General features: G+C 44.3%; 1 pseudogene across 1 annotated transcript in view; it reads right to left on the bottom strand.

The window, feature by feature from the left end:
- Positions 1-19,352, bottom strand: part of LOC144679558 (cytosolic non-specific dipeptidase-like) — a 52,530-nt pseudogene that overhangs the window by 17,984 nt on the left and 15,194 nt on the right. The window contains exons 3-4 of the transcript XR_013576368.1: positions 7,688-7,776; positions 620-820 (exon numbers count right to left, since the gene is read on the bottom strand). The product of XR_013576368.1 is annotated as a cytosolic non-specific dipeptidase-like (transcript). The remainder of the gene's footprint in view (positions 1-619; positions 821-7,687; positions 7,777-19,352) is intronic.

The raw sequence follows: 19,352 nt of genomic DNA, 5'->3' as shown, positions 1-19,352 counted from the left end.
CAATTGTGTATCAGGCTCCAATGCAGTCCTTCGAGTACAAGGTGTACTAAAGCAGTTACATCCAGCAGAGATCTCCCACTAAAGCATTCACCACACTGATCCAGAATCAAAAAACATGAGGCAAAATACTCCAAATGCAGGAAATCTGAAATAACGCATTTTTACACCTTCTCTGGACCCAACTTTTGTTTCTTTACTTATTCCATCACAAGTTTCTTTTTGCCTTGCACTATTATCACTTTTTTCATTTAATCAATCCTGCCCTCCACCCTACCCTTTAGTCCTTTCCTCCCATAACCTTATTTCTTCCTGCCTCTGTACTTGCTTAGGAGCTGTTAACTTGCTAGCTTCCAGTTCTGATGCAAGGTCATTGATCTGAAATGTTATTTGTTTCTATCTCTACAGATTCTACCTGAACCTGCTGAGTATTTCCAGAATTTTCTGTTTCTAAAACTTAACAAAGACTCTACTGTATATTGAACCTGGTATTTAAACATTGCAAGTATATGAAGCAACACTGAATTTAACCTGCATACAATTCATCTTTAAACATTTAAATAATGAAAGAAAGCCGCTAGGACCATATAAAATGCAAAATAAAAGAAACTACAAGATGTACCTCCACATAGAAGTAGCAGATACCTCGGAGAACATACGTTAAACAGGGTCTCCTCTTGCCAAGCCAGTAATTATAGGAAATGCAGACAAGATCCACACCCTTGAAAAAGATGTCTTTGCGAGCATACACTAGGTCATCGAGACCTTCTGATCCAGACTCCTCCATTCCTTCAAAGCAGAACTTGATATTAACCGGGATATCCTACAGAAAAGGCCACAAGGAATCAGTCACAGCTCTCGAACATTAGAATTTACTGATTTTATTTACAAAATCTGACACTTCAAATTGTTCTAATCCCAACTGATATTAATACTGGATAAGTCAGATCCCAGAGTAAAACCTGGCTTGGGACATCCTAACTTTGTCTTTTTTTAGAAACTTTAGAGGTCAACTCCTGAACACATTCAGAACACTCTGCCAGTACACTGTTTATACAAAGAATAAAACGTCTACTGAACAAAAAAAAACTATATTATACTAGACCAAGGGTTGGAAAGATTTCAATACAGATACCAGAAAATGATTCAGACTCTCATTATTCCTTTTATCCCAGCAACACTTACAGACATAAAAACCCAGTGAAGATTTATGAATGTCTCAGCACCAAGGCTTCTTGCTTGAGTTAGCTCAGTTTCAAATAGTTTTCTTCCAGCGGACTCCTGAACATTCACTAAATGTTTTCCTTCTGCTGGTATCTCTCCCTAAGACACCCAAAAACCACAATCTAAACTCACTATTACTTCAACTTACATAGAAACATAGAAGATAGGAGTAGGCCATTCGGCCCTTCGAGCCTGCTCCATCATTCATTATGATCATGGCTGATCATCCAACTCAATAGCCTGCTCCCACTTTCTCCCCATATCCTTTGATCCCTTTCGCCCCAAGAGCTATATCTAACTCCTTCTTGAAAACATACAATGTTTTGGCCTCAACTATTTTCTGTGGCAGCGAATTCCACAGGCTCACCATTCTCTGGGTGAAGAAATTTCTCCTCATCTCAGTCCTAAATGGCCTACCCCGTATCCTCAGACTGTGACCCCTGGTTCTGGACTCCCCCACCATTGGGAACATCCTTCCTGCACCTACCCTGTCTAGTCCTGTTAGAATTTTATAGATTTCTATGAGATCCTCCCTCATTCTTCTGAACTCCAGCAAATAAAATCCTAACCGACTCAATCTCTCCTCATATGTCAGTCTGGCCATCCCAGGAATCGGTCTGGTAAACCTTCGCTGCACTCCCTCTATAGCAAGAGGCATCCTTCCTCAGATAAGGAGACCAAAACTGCACATAGAATTCCAGGTGTGGTCTCAGAGCAAACACATGGGAGAGAATATTCCCCCCGTCGGGGCAGTTGCGTGGGGGCAGGCAACGCCGATTGGGTCCACACCGCCATTTTACATGGGCGGGCTAATTAAGGCCCACCCAGCGTGACGCGTGCCTGGAAGCGCTGTGTGCTCCCTGTGCGGTGGGGGGGCTTCCCTGAGTTGGGAGTGCGCTCTTTCGCGCATGTGTCACATGAGCTGGGACATGTCAATGAACTTCAATGAAAAAATGTATTTAATTTATAAACCCTTCATGAAACCTCATCTCGCCTGTGGATGAGGTTCCATGAAAAATGCGAAGGCCGCCTGGGCTCTTCGTCTGCCCGCCAACCTTAAGGTTCGACGGGCAGCTTTCTCAATAGATAAAAACAAAAAGCTAAAAGCTACTGCGGATGCTGGAAATCCAAAACAAAATAAAAACAGAATTACCTGGAAAAACTCAGCAAGTCTGGCAGCATCGGCGGAGAAGAAATCAGTCAACGTTTTCGAAACGTTGACTGATTTCTTCTCCGCCGATGCTGCCAGACTTGCTGAGTTTTTCCAGGTAATTCAGCTTTCTCAATAGGCTTAATTAGTTAATTAATGGCCTTAACAGGCCTTTGACAGTTCGGCGGGTGTGCAGTCGACTCGGCTGCGCGCCTGCCGAACTGAAAATCTAAATGACGTGTGGTGATGTCAGGACGAATGCCCGACGACACCCTGCACCATTTTACGCCTTGGTGAGTGGACCTTGCCCCCGCTCGCCGAGCCGAAAATTCTCCCCATGAGTTCACTAAACTCAGTTCCCCAGCAGGCTTGCAGGATTTCTTATTAGAGAGATTAGGCTTTCTGCCTGCATTCTCTGGTATACACACTAACTGTCCTTCTTTGTTTCCCTGTTTCTGTGTGTGCCTCTGGACATCTTTCGCTAGGCAACAGCACAGTTTTTTCTGTTCAATGTTTTCCTTTTTAACTTCACTAAACTACTAACCCCTTGGTTGCACATCTCTCCTCACCTCAAAAGTTGTAAAACCTCATTAAAAATGCATGTGTACAAACAGGACCCCAGTCTCCCGGGCACCCAGCTCACAAAAACCTCTAAATAAAACTAAAACATAAAATATAAATTAAACTTAAAGCTATGCATTGTTCCTAACAAAATGTGTTGAATGGAAATCCAGGACAAACCTGATGGTGTAGTGGTACTGTCAATGGACTAGAAATCCAGAGATCCAGGGTAATGTCTGGGGACCCAGGCTTGAATCCCCCACTACAGCAGGTGGTGGAATTTGAACTCAATAAAAATCTGGGATTTAAAGTCTAATGATGACCATGAAACTATTGTCGATTATCGTAAAAACCCATCTGGTTCACCAATGGAAGGAAATCTGCCATCCTTACTTGGTCTGGCCTACTCGTGACTCCAGACCCAAGGTAATGTGGTTGACTCTTAACTGCCCTCTGCAATGGCCTAGCAAGGCACTCAGTTGTAACAAGCAACTAAAAAGTCTAAAAGGAATGAAACCAGACGGACGACCCAGCATGATCTTAGGCACTGGAAACAGCAAATTCAGCCCTGTCAACCCAGCAAAGTCCTCTTTACTTAACATCTCGTGGCTAGTGCTAAAATTGGGAGAGCTGTCTCACAGACTAGCTATACCTTACAGAAAATGTCCCCCACCATCAGCACCATCCTACCAGCAGGAGACATGGCGGCACAGTGGTATACAGTTGGAAGGGAGTTGCCCTGGGAGTCCTCAACATCAACTCTGGACCCCATGAAGTCTCATGGTATCAGGTCAAACATAGGCAAGGAAATCTCCTGCTGATTACCACGTACCGCCCTCCCTCAGCTGATAAATCAGTACGACTCAATGTTGAACTCCACTTGGAGGAAGCACTGAGGGTGGCAAGGGCACAGAATGCACTTTGGTTGGGGGACTTCAATGTCCATCATCAAGAGTGGCTCAGTAGTACTGCTACAGACTGAGCCCTAAAGGATATAGCTGCTAGTCTGGGTCTGAGGCAGGTGGTGAGGGAACCAACAAGAGGGAAAAATTAAGTTAACCTCATCCTCAACAACCTGCCTGCTGCAGATGCATCTATCCATGACAGTTTCGGCAGGAGTAGACTACTGCACAGTACTTGTGGGGACGAAGTCCCGCCTTCACATTGAGGATATACTCCATCACATTGTGTGACACTACCACTGTGCTAAGTGGAATAGGTTCCAACCAGATCTAGCAACTAAAGTCTGGGCAGCCATGAGGCACTGTGGACCAACAGCAGCAGCAGAATTGTACTCAACCACAATCTGTAACCTCATGGCCTGGCGTATCCCCCAATCTACCATTCCCACCAAGCCAGGGGATCAACCCTGGTTCAATGAAGAGTCCAGGAGGGCATGTCAGGAGCAGCACCAGGCATACCTAAAAATGAAGTATCAACCTGGTGAAGCTACAACACAGGTCTACTTGCGTGCCAACCAGCATAAGCAGCAAGCGATAGAGCTCAGCGATTCCACAACAAATAGATCAGAACTAAGCTCTGCAGCCATGCCACAGCCATTTGTGAATGGTGGTCGACAATTAAACAACTCACTGGAGGACGAGGCTCCACAAATATCCCCATCTTCAATAAATGGGGAGCCAAGCACATCAGTGCAAAAGATAAGGCTGAATTATTTGCAACAATCTTCAGTCAGAAGTGCCGAGTGGATGATCCATCTTGGCCTCCACAGGAGGACCCCAGCATCACAGATGCCAGTCTTCAGCCAATTCAATTCCTGTAATATAAAGAAGTGGCTGAAGGCTCTGGATACTGCAAAGGCTATGGGCCCTGACAATATTCCGGCAATAGTACTGAAGACTTGTGCTCCAGAACTTGCTGCGCCTCTAACCAAGCTGTTCTAGTACAGCTACAACACTGGAATCTACCCAGCAACGTGGAAAATTGCCCAGGTATGTCCTGTACACAAAAAGCAGGACAAATCCAACCAGGCCAATTACTGCCCCATTACTGCCACTACTCTCAATCATCAGTAAAGTGATGGAAGGTGTCATCTACAATGCTAAACAACACTTTCTTAGTAATAATCTACTTATTGACGCTCAGTTTGGATTCTGCCAGGGCCTCTCAACTCCTGCCCTCATTACAGCCTTGGTTCAAACATGGACAGAAGAGCTGAACTCCAGAGGCGAGGTAAGAGTGGCTGTCCTGGACATCAAGGCAGCATTTGACTGAGTGTGGCATCAAGGAGCCCTAGCAAAACTGGAGTTAATTGAAATCAGATGGAAAACTCTCTGCTGGTTGGAGTCATACCTAGCACGAAGGAAGATGGTTCATCATCTCAGTTCCAGGACATTGCTGCAGGAGTTCCTCAGGATAATGTCCTAGGCCCAACCTCTTCATCAATGACTTCCTTTCTATCATAAGGTCAGAAGTGCAGATATTCGCTGATGATTGCACAATGTTCAGCACCATTTGCGGCTCCTCAGATACTGAAGCAGTCCATGTCCAAATGCAACAAGACCTGGACAATATCCAGGCTCGGGCTGACAAGTGGCAAAAAGCATTCGAGCCACCCAAGTGCCAGGCATTTCCAACAAGAGAGAATCTAGCCATCACTCCTTGACATTTAATGGCATTACCATCAATAAATCCCCCACTAGCAACATCCTGGAGACTACCATTGACCAGAAACTAAATTGGACTAGCCATATAAATACTGTAGCTACAAGAATAGGTCAGAGGCTAGGAATCCTGTGGCGAGTAACCCAACCCCTAACTCCCCAAATCCTGTCCACTATCTGCAAAGCACAAGTCAGGAGTGTGACGGAATACTCTCCAGTTGCCTGGATGAGTGCAGCTCCCACAACACTCAAGAAACTTGACACCATCCAGGATAGAGCAGCCCGCTTGTCCCATCCACAAACATTCACTCCCTCCACCACCGACTCACAGTAGCAGCAGTATGTACCATCTACAAGATGCATTGCAGGAATTCACCAAACCTCCTTCGACAGCACCTTCCAAACCCATGGCCACTACCATCTAGAAGGGCAAGGGCAGCAGATAGATGGGAACACCACCACCTGCAAGCTCCTCTCCAAGCCACTCACAATACTGACTTGGAAATATATTGTTGTTCCTTCACCGCCACTGGGTCAAAATCCTGGAACATCCTCCCGAACAGCACTGTGGGTTTACCTACAGTACATGGACTGCAGCAGCTCAAGAAAGCAGCTCACTGCCACCTTCTTATGGATGGGCAATAAATGCTGGCTTAGCTAGCAACATCCACATCCCATGAATGAATAAAAAAATATGAACCACCAGAAAAACTGTCACAGAATTTGTTAGGATTGGTTATTTACTGGCCCAGTGGTACAGAAAGAAAGCAAAAATTATTAAATTCACATATCGAAAGAAACAAACGTTTCATATAATCAAACATGACTGATCAACCATGCTTAATTAAATACCACACAGTATTTTGTGTTCACTAATACTTGCATTTAGTAGGTAAAATTTATTGGTCAGCAAGATTTATTGATCCATATATCAATAACTTAATAAATAAATAACTATAAATAACTGAATAAATAAATAAACTAGCCAGAGCTTTGGACTCCAGCGCACAATGTGCTGAAGCACTAATATAGTGTACAGTAACCGTACCATTTTCACCCAGCTGCCTTCTACTGCTGCAGAAAGGTGCAAAAAAAAATTACTTGGATCATTTTTGTTGTCATTAAGAAGTTAAAACATAATTGGGACATTGAACTCTTCAACATAGCTGATAACCCATATGGCTTCATTGAAGGTTTATGGAGCAGTGGTGGAATCCCCAGGGTTATCTTCACCAGATTCATTCTGTATTCAGAGTTGTAGCACCAAGCATACCCAGACTGAATCCTCTTCAGGAGCTTTCCTCATCTTATTTATTTCATTGTAAACCATGGATTCCTCAAACAAACTATAAAGTTCCCAGGCTTCAGCTACAGTCTATGTTGCCCTATCTGTGTCATCAGGACAGCATTAGGGATGCTGTCAGTTAGTTTCAATATCCGTGGGCTGGGAGAAATGAAAGCTGGCCAGTGTTCCAGTTCATGGCTGCTCTCAAGGGGCTTCCTACTGGAAGCATAGGCACACTGGCTGCTGCAGGATTAAACTTAGTTCCCTAATGCTGGAATGCAGGTCTTTCTCCCGAGGCAAGTCCTGTGAAACCGCATCCCAGCAGGATTCGAGGAAGAAGCAAGGAAAATTGAAGGGTTTGGGGAAAGGGGAGAAAAAAAAAGTGTTGCATTGTTTGTACTCTGAATCTAAGAGTTGAACACACATTCCAAAACTGAACTGGAGGGGATCATTTTTGTATTTCAGAAAATGTTCCTGACCAACAATGTTTCAAGGCTTAGTTAATTCTGAATATATGCTCACACCTTAATCTGTAAAATATTTAAATAGTTCAAGTCTTTATTCAATGAAAATACCAATTTTAATCTCTCAAACTCTCAAAAATGCAACATTGAGAAAGGGACAGAAGTCACACTTCTTATGTAATGAAATGCCCATTCAAAGTTCATATTCCAAGGTGTGCCTGCACAGCAATTGCGATGTCAAAGACCCATCATTAAATTTTGCACCAATTTCAGGAATGTAAGTTTAACAATTGACAAATAAAGACTGTGGTTAGCATAAATCTTTGAACTGTTCTTTGCCTTCCAGAGATAAAAATCTAGCACTAAAGATAAAGTTTATTACCTCCTTTAGTTTTTGAAGAGCTTCAATACAGTTCAGCCATGCCAGTACTGGTCCTTTGTCATCGGTGGAACCTCTCCCATATAGTTTTCCTACAAAAGTTTTAAACATTAGAATTTTTTTTTATAGAGCAAGGGGGTAGTTTTTAAAAAAATTTATTCACAGGAATGTGGGGACATTGGCAAAGTTGACATTTATTGCCCATCCCTAACTGTCCTCGGGAAAGTGGTGGCAACCCCTGGATTTTGATGCTGGGGGAATGCAATGATGGTAATCTCCTTGAATGCCAAGGGGAGGCGGTTAGACTCTCTTTTCGCACATGATCATTCAATGGAATTTGTGTGGTGTGTATATTACTTGCCACTTATCAGTCTAAATCTGAACATTGTTCAGGTCTTGCTGCATGCAGCCGTGGGTCACTTCATTCTGTAAGGAGTTATGAATTGTGCAATCATCAGCAAACATTGCCACTTCTGACCCACGATGAAAGGAAGATCATTGATGAAGCAGCTGAAGATGGTTGGCCCTAGGTCACTGCCCTGAGGAGCTCCTGAAGTGATGTCCTGGGGCTGAGATGATTGGCCTCCAACAACCACAACCATCTTACTTTGTGCTAGGTATGATCCCAGCCAATGGAGAATTTTCCCCTTGATTGTCACTGACAGAAATTTTACTGGGGCTCCTTGATGCCATACTCATTTACTCTTAGCTTACCTCAAGAAATCAGCTTTTTTGTCCATGTTATTTAAATAACATGATGTTTGGACAGCTGTAATGAGGTCTGGAACCAAGAAGTCAAACAGAGCAGGTTATTGGTAAGTGCTGCTTGATAGCGCTGTCAATGGTTGCTTCAATGCTGATGATTGACAACAGGCTGATGGGGCAGGAATTGGTTGGATTGGTTTTGTCTTGTTTTTTATGTACAGAGCATACCTGGGCAATTTTTCACATTGTTGAGTTGATGCCACAGTTGCTATAATGTAATAACTTGGCTAGAGGCATGTATAGTTCAAGAACACATGCCTTCATCACTACAGCTTGGACATTGGCAAGTTACATAGCCTTTACTGATATCACGTGGAGTGAGTAAATTTTATTGAAGACTGGCATCTGTGATGCTGGGCACCTCGGGAGCAGGGTCGAGATTGATCATACACTTGACATTTCTGGCTGAAGATAATTGCATACCTTTCAACCTTGTCTCCTGCACAGATCTGCTGGGCTCTGCCATCATTCAAGATGGAGTTGTTCATGCAGCCTTCTCCTCCCCTTATCATTTAATTGTCCACCACCATCCACAACTGGATGGGGGAGGGCTGCAGAGCTTTAATCTGATTAATTGGTTATGGGATCCCTTAGCTCTTTTGCCACTGTTTGGCATGTACGTAGTCCCGTGTTATAGCATCACCAGATTGGCACCTCATTTTAGGTATGCCTGGTGTTGCTCTTGGCATGCTCTCCTGCACTCTTCATTGAAGTCCTGGCTTAGTGCTAATAGTAGAGTGACAAAGGGATATAAAAACAAGTAACAGAATAGAAAAAAAACACAATCTCATCAGTATCTACATTTTAAAACCCTACAATTACAACCCACATCCATTGATTTTTCAAGTCTTATTGCATAAACAATGATTTCTCATTATTACAAAGCAAAAGATTTGAAGAGCACTTTGTGGGGAGAGAATTAATGCATAAAGAAGTCTGAATATAACCCAGTTATGAAGAAACTGCTATAAATAATCAACTGGTCTAACAATGAGAGACCCTTTCATAAAAACTGACTACCTAATCACTTTCGAGCAATCTTATTGCATTCAAGCTCTAAACATTTGTGCCAAGACTAGGTTGGAATTAAGAAGGGAGGGATGAGATATTAAGAGGGATAAAATAAACACATACACAGACGACTGCCATGGCTTGTGGTCTGAGACAACAGGGAGGGGAAATTTCCCAAAAATAATGTTATTTAAATAAGTACAATTAGAAGCCATGTGACTGACACTAAACACTTTCAACAAAACTCACATATAGAACTATTGCTTTACTGAAATTTGCAAGGTTCAGAAGCAAATTAAATAAAATTGTTCTGAGAGGGGAGTGGCAGTATTGATTAAAGATGGCAGTACAGTACAGGATGTTCCAGACTGATCAAGGATGGAATCTCTCTGGCTGGAGGTAAGGAATGAAGAAGGTCCAATAACATTGATCGTTGTAGTGTATAGACCACCAACTAGTGGAAGGGATGGAGGGATACAAATTTGCAAATAAATTACAGAGAGATGCAAGAATTATAGAATAATTAAAATGGGGAACTTCAATTATTCAAATATAAACTGGGATAGGAATTGTGCAAAGGGACAAGAGGGGTGAGAATTCCTGGAATATGGTCAAGATAATTTTCTGCAGCAGTATGTTTTTGGTCCAATGAGAGGGCAGGCGCTGCTGGACCTGGTTCTGGGAAATGAGTTGACCCAAGTGGATCAAATATCAGGAGGAGCGCATTTGGAGGACACTGACCATTGTGTCATAAGATTTAGGTTAAGGAGAGAGCATGAGGAGAGACTGGCAGCTAATATAAAAAGGAAATCCCAAGGTCTTCTTTAAGCATATAAATAATAAAAAGTAAAAGAAAGAGTAGGGCTGATTAGGGATAAAAAGAGAACTTGCATGTGCAGGAAGGAGAAATAGAGATATTGAACGAATATATTTTTTTTCTGTCTTTACAAAGGAAAAAGATACTACCCAGGCTGAGGTGAAAGAGGAGATAGCTGCTTCACTAGATGAATTTACAATTGAGAAGGAGGAGGAGTTAGAAAGGCTATCTTTACTTAAATAAGATACCAGGGCGGGATGAGATGCATCCAAGGGTACTGAGGGAAGTGAGAGTGGAAATTGCAGAGGCACTAGTGATAATCTTCCAGGTCTTCCTTAGACAAAGGGGAGGTGCCAGAGAACAGGAGGATTGCGAATGTTGCACTCTTGTTCAAAAAGGGGTGCAAGGATAAAGTTGGCAACTACAGACTAGTCAGTTTGACTTCTATGGTAGGGAAACTTCTGGAAACTATATTTCGAGACAAAATTAGTAGTCACTTAGACAAGTGTAGGATAATTATGGAAAGACAGCATGGATTCATTAAGGAACAATCATATTTAACTAACTTGCTGGAGTTTTGAGGAGTAGCAGGGAAGGTTGATAAGGGAAACACTTTTGATGTGGTGTATAAGGGTTTACAAAAGGTATTTGACACAGTGCCACACAACAGACTTGCGAGCAAAATTCTAGCTCATGGAATAAGAGGGAAAGTAGACACTTGGATAAGAAATTGGCTGAGTGACAGGGAACAGAGAGCAGTGATAAATGGCTGCTTTTCAGATTGGAGGAAGGTTTGTAGTGAAGTTCCCCAGGGGTCAGTGCTGGGACCTTTGCTCTTCCTGATGTATATTAATGACGTAGATTGTGGTGTGCAGGGCATGATTTCAAAATTTGCAGATGATACTATGACTGGAATCTTTGAGAGGAATTTTCCATAAATGAGATTAAGTGTGGTGGCGGGTGGTTTTGGCAGTGCCCACCCTGCTGTCTGGAATGGCGGGTACTCATGCACGATTCTGCGCTTGGAGCCTCATTAATTATGCAAAAGCTTGTATCAGTCCGAATCACCTGGTGGATCTGGAGTTGGTTAACATGGCCGCCGTCAGCTGGCGGGTTCACAGGTCTGGGCGCCATTTTTAAAGGCCAGTTCAACACACAATCTCACTGTCTCCAGCCCACCAGAGATGTCTGGCAGCCAGAAGAGGAAGGCCGAGAGCCTGAAGAACAAGGCAGCACCCGCTTCACGCACCAGGCCCTCCAGGCCTTGATCAGAGCGGTGCAGGCGCACAGGCACAGCAGCCTCACTTCTCCGCCCTGGGAGGCTGTTGGGGAGCAGGTCAGCACAGCTGGCACCCCCGCCCGAAATGCAACCCAGTGCAGGGAGAGGATAAATTATCTCATTTGCTGTGCCAGGGTAAATCATCCTTCAACTTCCTCCAATATCAAACTCAATTCAGAGCACCATGAGCTCAAACGGCTACTCTCTTCAGTGATCTCACACAACCATTAGTAGGGGACACATCTCAACATTCATTCTCTTACTGAGACTTTCACATCACCACCATCCCATATTCATGTTGCTCACGCTCCATTCTCTGGCCTTTCTGGGGAGGGCTCACCACACACAGGGGACATGCACCTCACCCAACCTCTGCTCCATCCCTTCCCATCACATGCCTTTCTTTCGTCTTCATACAGGCCAAGCTGGTGCACAACAGCCACAAGAGACCACAGACCGGACGAGGGACGGCCAACATCATTGCCCTCACTGAGTTTGAGGAGGCTGCAGCCAAACTGGCTGGGGAGGATGGGGATCTGTCCTGTGGGGAAGGGGAGATCGGCCTCTCCCACCAACCCAGTACGGATCACAGCTTCATCGCTTTATCAAATCCTGACAATCACAGTGAGTCACGTGCAGTCTTACACAGCTCATGCTCATTAACTGAAGCTCTATTTTCTAGGCACCAGCAGATCAAGACCCTCAAGCTAGTCTAGCACCAGTGCGAGCTCCCAGACTTCATCTGAGGAGGAAGCTCCAGGACAACCATCACGGTTCTCACACACACCCTCCACCAGGTCAGAGAGACACATGGTGGGGCACAGATGTAGACTAGGCTTGGGCTCACTTTCTGGGGAACACCTCAATAGCACATCTCCACAGCAGTCAGGCCAGGACAACCCAGGTTCCAGCACTCAGAGGGCTGCTGGAGACCAGCCATTCACTCTGTCTGAGCCAGATGAGCCTCTGGAAATGACCATCGAATCTAAGCTGGAGATGCAACAACAAGCGGCGGAACATCAGGCAGAGATTCGGCAGTCACTCAGCAGACTGGAGCGAACAATGGAGAAGTCCATCCGCTTTCTGACTGACGTCATGGCTCCGACATGCAAGGTCACCGTGGGGAGGCTGCAACCTCCATGGAGACGTGGGTCCAGCAGGTCTTGCTGGATTTGCGGTTGGCCCTGCACTACATAGCCATGCACCCTGATGGGTACCACCAAGATGTAGGTGACATGGGGACGAGGCACCTTGACCCCATCAGGTGCACCATCTCCTGCAGTATTCAGGACGGGGCCCTCGGGTAGCCACAGGGAGGCTGAGCATCAGCCGGATGCCCTGGGGGCCTCCTCTCAGGACACTCCATGGGTGTGCAGACACCTACAGCCTCCTTTGCCTGAGGCCCGATCCACTCCAGCTTCTCAGGCTGCCGAGGGCACTTCTGCCCGTGAGCAGGTGACCGTTATCAGTCCTGGGCTCTCCAGGCCACCAGAGGAGACCTGCCAAGGTCATCACAGACATCAGGATGTGGCAGTCAGCAGGCTGCCTCCACCTCTGCTGCAGATATTGGTGCTACACCCAGGTGTAGCAATAGAGTTAGGAAAGTTAAGAAAAATTGTTGTCACCTTTGGGTCACAGGTGTGCTAGACATGTAAATAAATTGCACTTTTGTTAATACATTTGATGGTTATTTGAATGTTCCTGTCAGCTGAAGTTGTGATTTTGTACTTTGGAATCCTCTTACTTCAAGGTTTAGCATGCCTCCCACTCGGTGATAGTATCTCACTGTGAGATTCACATTCCTGTGATGGCAACCACAATCGAACTAGTATCTGCACCCCTTGTGTGATGTCAGGGAGATGTGTTTAAATCTTTATTGCAAGCGTGCGATATAAATGTTTCCAACCCTTCTTCCTCAAGGAATACTATTGAGTGAGGGCAGCTCATCAGCATTGATAATCTAGCAGCATTTGTATCTCCTCAGTGGTAGCGGCAGAAGAAAAGACATGCACGGGAGGAGGAAATCCCTAGGAATGTCCACGTCTCAGTCGCAGCAGTGTTTGCATCATTAGATGGTGGCAAAGGCTTCAAGTCTTCCCTCGCATCGCTCTTGTTCCTAAGTGGGCCCTCAGTTCCCAGAGTGAGCTCACTCACAGGGTCCCACAGACCAAAGCAAACATCATGGCCTGGCGATTCATGAGGCAAGTGTGAATGTGGGACTCGTTCTTGCTGCAAGTGGGTGGACATCCCCTGAGTTGAAAGAAAATGACATTGAGGGCTAGGAGAGATGTGGCCATATTCCTTCACTTGACTTTACTCTTCCTGGAAACTGTCAGCAATTAACGTATCACAGGCACATCTCTCTTATCCATGGCATGATTGCACTCAGCAGCCTCCTGAGATTCTTGGGCCTCTGGATCCTCATCCTCCGATGTGACGATGCGGGAAACCCTATCGGGAGTGTATTGGAGTGAGCCACCTGAGCGGTCCAAGCATCTGAAATGCATCTTCAGAAGCCCTATGGTCTGCTCTATAGGGGAACGTGCGGAGATGTGAGCATCGTTGTACCTCTCCTCAGAACGACTGAGGACGATTCACTGGTGTCATCAGCCAGTGTTTCAGTGGCTGCCCAAGCAGCCATCCCTGCAGGTGTAATAGCCCCTCAAAAATCTCAGGTACCTGGGAGTAACTCAGGATGTAGGAGTCATGGCAACTCCCAGGGTACCGTGCACAAACATGCAGTATGTGCTTCCAGTGATCACACACCAGTTGTACATTGATGGAATGATAGTCCTTGCAGTTTATAAACTTTAGGGCATGCTGCCATGGAGCCTGTACACCCACAGCCTATTGCATCCTCCATTCTTTGGAAGCCTGAGAGGCAGGCAAAACCAGTGAATCTCACAGCCTGGCTATCTCCTTCCAGAGCAAACCTGGCATAATAACAGGCCTTCCTATAAAGGGCACCTGTGACCTCCTTTATGCATCAATGTGTTGTGGACTGAGAGATGCCACACAGGTCGCCTGTTATTCCTTTGAAAGAACCAGGGACTAAGAAATTGAGTGCTGCGGCCACCTTCAAAGCCACTGGCAGGGGATGCCCTCCAACTCCATGTGGTCAGGCCTTCACAAAGAATGTGGCATATGTGATGTACCAAAGCTCAGCATAAGAACAGAGGTGCATGGCATTGCCTCTCATTCATTTGTAAATAGGAGACTCTTGGATGATAAACTTTGTCTGGCAAGTCGCCTCTGTTGTCTGGGTCTCTCCTCCTGGCCCTCCTGTTCATGCTCTGGCTCCATTTGATCATGTCCCTCCTGCTGGAGCTGTGCACAGAATCACCTCTCCCTCCTTTGCCTCTTCCATTGCAATAGGACCCTGACAAAAGCAGCATTGAGCCCTGGATCCATATCTGATTTTGCCTTCTCTCTGACAAGAAACATTGAAGACATTAATGATTCAATGGGCAAGAAAGCAAAGCTCAGAAGATGACATGTTTGGAGACTAAGGATCCATAGCTTTTCCTGTCCTACTTGCATGGTGGCTGACGCTGCCTTGCTCCTGAGACACTAGCACACAGAGGTGACCAAGGTGGCATCACAGATATGTAACATCTTGAGCCCTGTGTGGGAAGCTAAAGTTTCAGTGAGATGAGTGACCCAACCTAGCTCCGTGCCCCAATCTCTGATGTGGTATATTAATGACCAATCAGTTGCTCATGGTCAATGAGTGGATGCCCTTTGTCTCATTAGGAGTGTCACATCTGGTAAACATGTGACAGGCTTTCATTGATGGAATGCCATATATGATACAGCTGTGCTTCCTTCACGATTGCCCACATTCCCAAATTCTACATTCCTATGTGTTACTCTTGAGATGCAGTGACTGATGTGAAGCCACTGAGTTCTGAGTAGCCCTTTAACAGTGCTCATGAAGCCATTGGCTTTAAGTAGCTTTCATTGCAAGGAGGTATTCTGCCTTTTTTTCTAAGCAGACTCCTGTAGCAACAAGAGGCTAGTGGATGACCCCAGAAAGGCTCCCATCGTGCTTGCCCTTCTACCCCACTGCCATTCCACAGCCTTTCCTCCCTGTTGCCCCCCTCGTGTTCATCAACCCGACCCTCACTTCACAGCCCACCCTGGTTGAAGTGCTAGTCTCTGAAAGTGGAGGCATGCATGAGTACCACAGCACAGCAGTGTCCCTCGGGGCAATGAAAGCAAAGAGAAGGAGCAGTCCAACCCTTCAGCCCCAACAGACCGGCGCAGTGCCATGGCAGATATGTTCCACTCACCTCGAAGTTACCAGTGAACTGGGGTCCAACTTGTGCACCTCACTCTTTAATAAATGAATTTGAGGCCGGCGTAATTTCCCGCTGGCAAGATTAAAGATTGGAAGGCATGGCAAGATTCCAGTGTGCAGCTGTTTTAATGAGCATTCATGACATGCTAATGAATGCAAATGGTGTTCGCGCCACTAGTTGATGGGATAACCGACCCACCATGAACACACTTTCGGGAAAATTGCGACTTTTTATGGTAGTGAATTTGCGACTTTTTGCCTGCCGCTGGATTTTCCACTCCCACCCACCACGAAACCTGCTGTGGGCGGGGTGGGAGAATTCCGGCTGTTGTCAACTGTGATGAGGATAGTCTTGAACTACAAAAAGACATAGGCTTGTTGGTGGATTGGGCAGAGTGGTGGCAGATGTTCAGTGCAGGGAAGTGTGAAGTGAATCATTTTGGCAGGAAGAATGTGGAGCGACAGTATATAATAAAGGGAGAAACTCCAAGGGAGGTGCAGGAGCAGAAGGACCTCAGTGTATATGTACATAAGTCACTGAAGATGGCAGAGAATGTTGAGAAAGCAATCAATAAAGCATATAATATCTTAGGCTTTATTAATAGGGGCATTGAGTACAAGAATAAGGAGGTCATGTTGAACTTGTATCAGCTACTAGTTAGGCCTCATCTGGAGCACTGCATCCAGTTCTGGTTGTCATACTTGAGGAAGGATGTGAAGGCATTGGAGAGAGTACAGAGGAGATTCACAAGAATGATTCCCATGATGAAGAACTGTAGCTGTGAGGATAGATTGGAGAGGTTGGGACTGTTTTCCTTAGAGAAAAGAAAGCTGAGAGGAGACTTGATAGAGGTATTCAAGATTCTAAGGGGTATGGACAGGGTAAATAGTGAGAAACTGTTCCCACTCAAGATAGCATTAAGAACTAGACGGTACAGATTCAAATTAATTGGCAAAATGTGTAAAGTGATGTAAGAAAAAATGTTTTCACTCAGAGGGTGGCTGGAGTTTGGAATGAACTTCCAGAGAGGGTGGTGGGGGCAGGTTTGATTGAGGTATTCAAAAAGAAATTGGATTGCCATCTGAAAAGAAAGAATGTGCAAGGTTACAGGGATAAGGCAGGGACATGAGACTAGGTAGAATACTCTTTCAGAGAGCCAGTGCAGACTCGATGGGCCAAATGACCTCCTTCTGCGCTACAAAGATTCTGATACTATGCTTCATTTCATCAGCCTTCCTACCTAACCAACAATCAGCTGGCCAACAGGTAGACATCTAATTACATATCAATTCTGTATTAATAATGGACATTTGCAAGACAGGCATACCTTGTGCAGTTGAATCCTGAACATCAAACAACAGCACAAATGATTGTTATGAATACCAGTCAATAGAACCCAACACTCAAAAGGAATCTTGAACGCAGGAGTTAGCAAATGGGGGCCACGGATTGAAACTAAATTTGCTGAAGACCATGCTGGACCACAAAAGAACTGCAAATGATAGTGGGAATTGGATGGAACAGGAAAAGGGCAATTTAAAAATAAATTTATATTAAAACAATAAACAAAGCGCAATAAAAGGCTACTGTGCCACTATTAAAACAGTCATTTTAAAATAGTCTTATCTTATCTTAACAAGTTTTTTGTCTGTTAGCTAATCCTTAATCCATGCCAGTATATTGCCTCTTATCCTATGTGCTTTTATTTTGCTAATCAACCTTCTGTGGGGACTTTATCAAAAGCCTTCTGAAAATCCAAGTATACTACATCTATCGACTCCTTTATTAATTTTGTTAGTAACATCCTCAGAAAACTCCAACAAGTTCTTCAAACATGATTTCCCATTCGCGAATCCATGCTGACTTTGCCCAATCAGATCATGATTATCCATTTATCACATCCTTTATAATAAATTCTAGCATTTTTCCTGCTACTGAGGTACAGTACCAGGTTTGTAGTTTCCTGTTTTCTTTCTCCCTCCCTTCTTAAATAGCAGGGTGACATTTGCAACCTTCCAATCTTCAGGAACCATTTCAGAATCTATGGAATTTCAGAAAATGATCACCAATACATCCACTATATAGCAACCTTTTTCAACACTCAGATGCAGAATATCAGGTCCCAGGGACTTAACTTTAATTTCTCCAATACAACCTTCTTACTTATACTAATTTCCTTCTATTCCTCATTCTCCCTTGTCCCTTGGATCTCTAAATCTGGGAGATTTCCTGTATCTTCGTGAGTGAAAACAGACACAAAGTAATCATTTAGCTTCTCTGCCATTTCTCTGTTCCCCATTATGAATCCTGACTCTGTCTGTAATGGACCCACATTTGTCTTACCCAAACGCTTCCTTTTCACATACCTATAGAAGCTTTAGCAGTCTGTTTATATGTATTTTGTTGTTTGCATTCAAATTCCATTCTCCCTTTCCTTTACCAGCTTCTTGGTTTTCCTTTGCTGTATTATAAAAACCTTCCAATCTTCAGATTTTCTACTACTTCTGGCAACTTTAAAAGCCTTTTCTTTTGATCTTATACAATCCTTAACTTCCTTTGTCAGCCACAGTTGACTGACTTTTTTGGGGGTTTTTTGCACCTTGAAGGAATGTATAGGTGCTGTAAGCTATGTAATAGTTCTTTGAAGACTATCCATCGTCTATGTACAGTCATACCTTTTAGTGTATCTTCCCAATCCACCTCAGCCAATTTGTTCCTCATGCCTTCATAATTTCCTTTATTCAACTTTAACAGAGACAACTCCCTCACTCTCAAGCATAATGTAAAGTTCTTTCATATTGTGGTCACTCATCCCTAAAGATTCTTTTACAACAAGTTTATTAATTAGCCCTTTTTCATTACATAATACTAGATCTAAAATAGCCTTTCCTCTAGTCGGCTCCTCAATATACTGCTCTAGAAAACCATCCTTAACACAGTCCAGAAACTCAGCTTCAACAGCAATAGTGCTCAATTGGTTTACCCAGTCTATATGCAGATTGAAGTCACCATGATTACTGTATTGCCTATGCTACATGCTTCTCTCATCTTCTGACTAATACCATGCCCCACATTACCATTATTATTTGCTGGCCTATAAACAACTCCAACCAATGTCTGCTGCCTTTTGCTGTTTTAGCTCCACCCAAACTGATTCCACACATTGTTCTTCCGATCTGAGATCCTCCCTTACTAATGCACTGATCCCATCCCTTATCATCAGCGCAACTTCACCTCCTTTCCCTTCTTGTCTGTACTTCCAAATGTCGAATACCCTTGAACATTCAGTTCCCAGTCTTGGTCACCATGCAACCATGTTTCCATAATGGCAATTATATCATACCCATTTATAATAGATTCCAGCATTTTCCCTACTACTGATGTAAGGTTACCAAGTCTGTAGCTCCCTGTTTTCCCTCCCTCCTTTCTTAAATAGTGGAGCAACATTTGCTACTTTCCAATCTTCTGGAACCATTTCAGAATCTATAGGATTTT

Source organism: Cetorhinus maximus, chromosome 4, assembly GCF_964194155.1.
Source record: "Cetorhinus maximus chromosome 4, sCetMax3.hap1.1, whole genome shotgun sequence".
Taxonomy (NCBI): Eukaryota; Metazoa; Chordata; class Chondrichthyes; order Lamniformes; family Cetorhinidae; genus Cetorhinus; species Cetorhinus maximus.
Note: the sequence above shows the minus strand (reverse complement) of the source record. Positions and strands in the feature narration are given on the sequence as shown.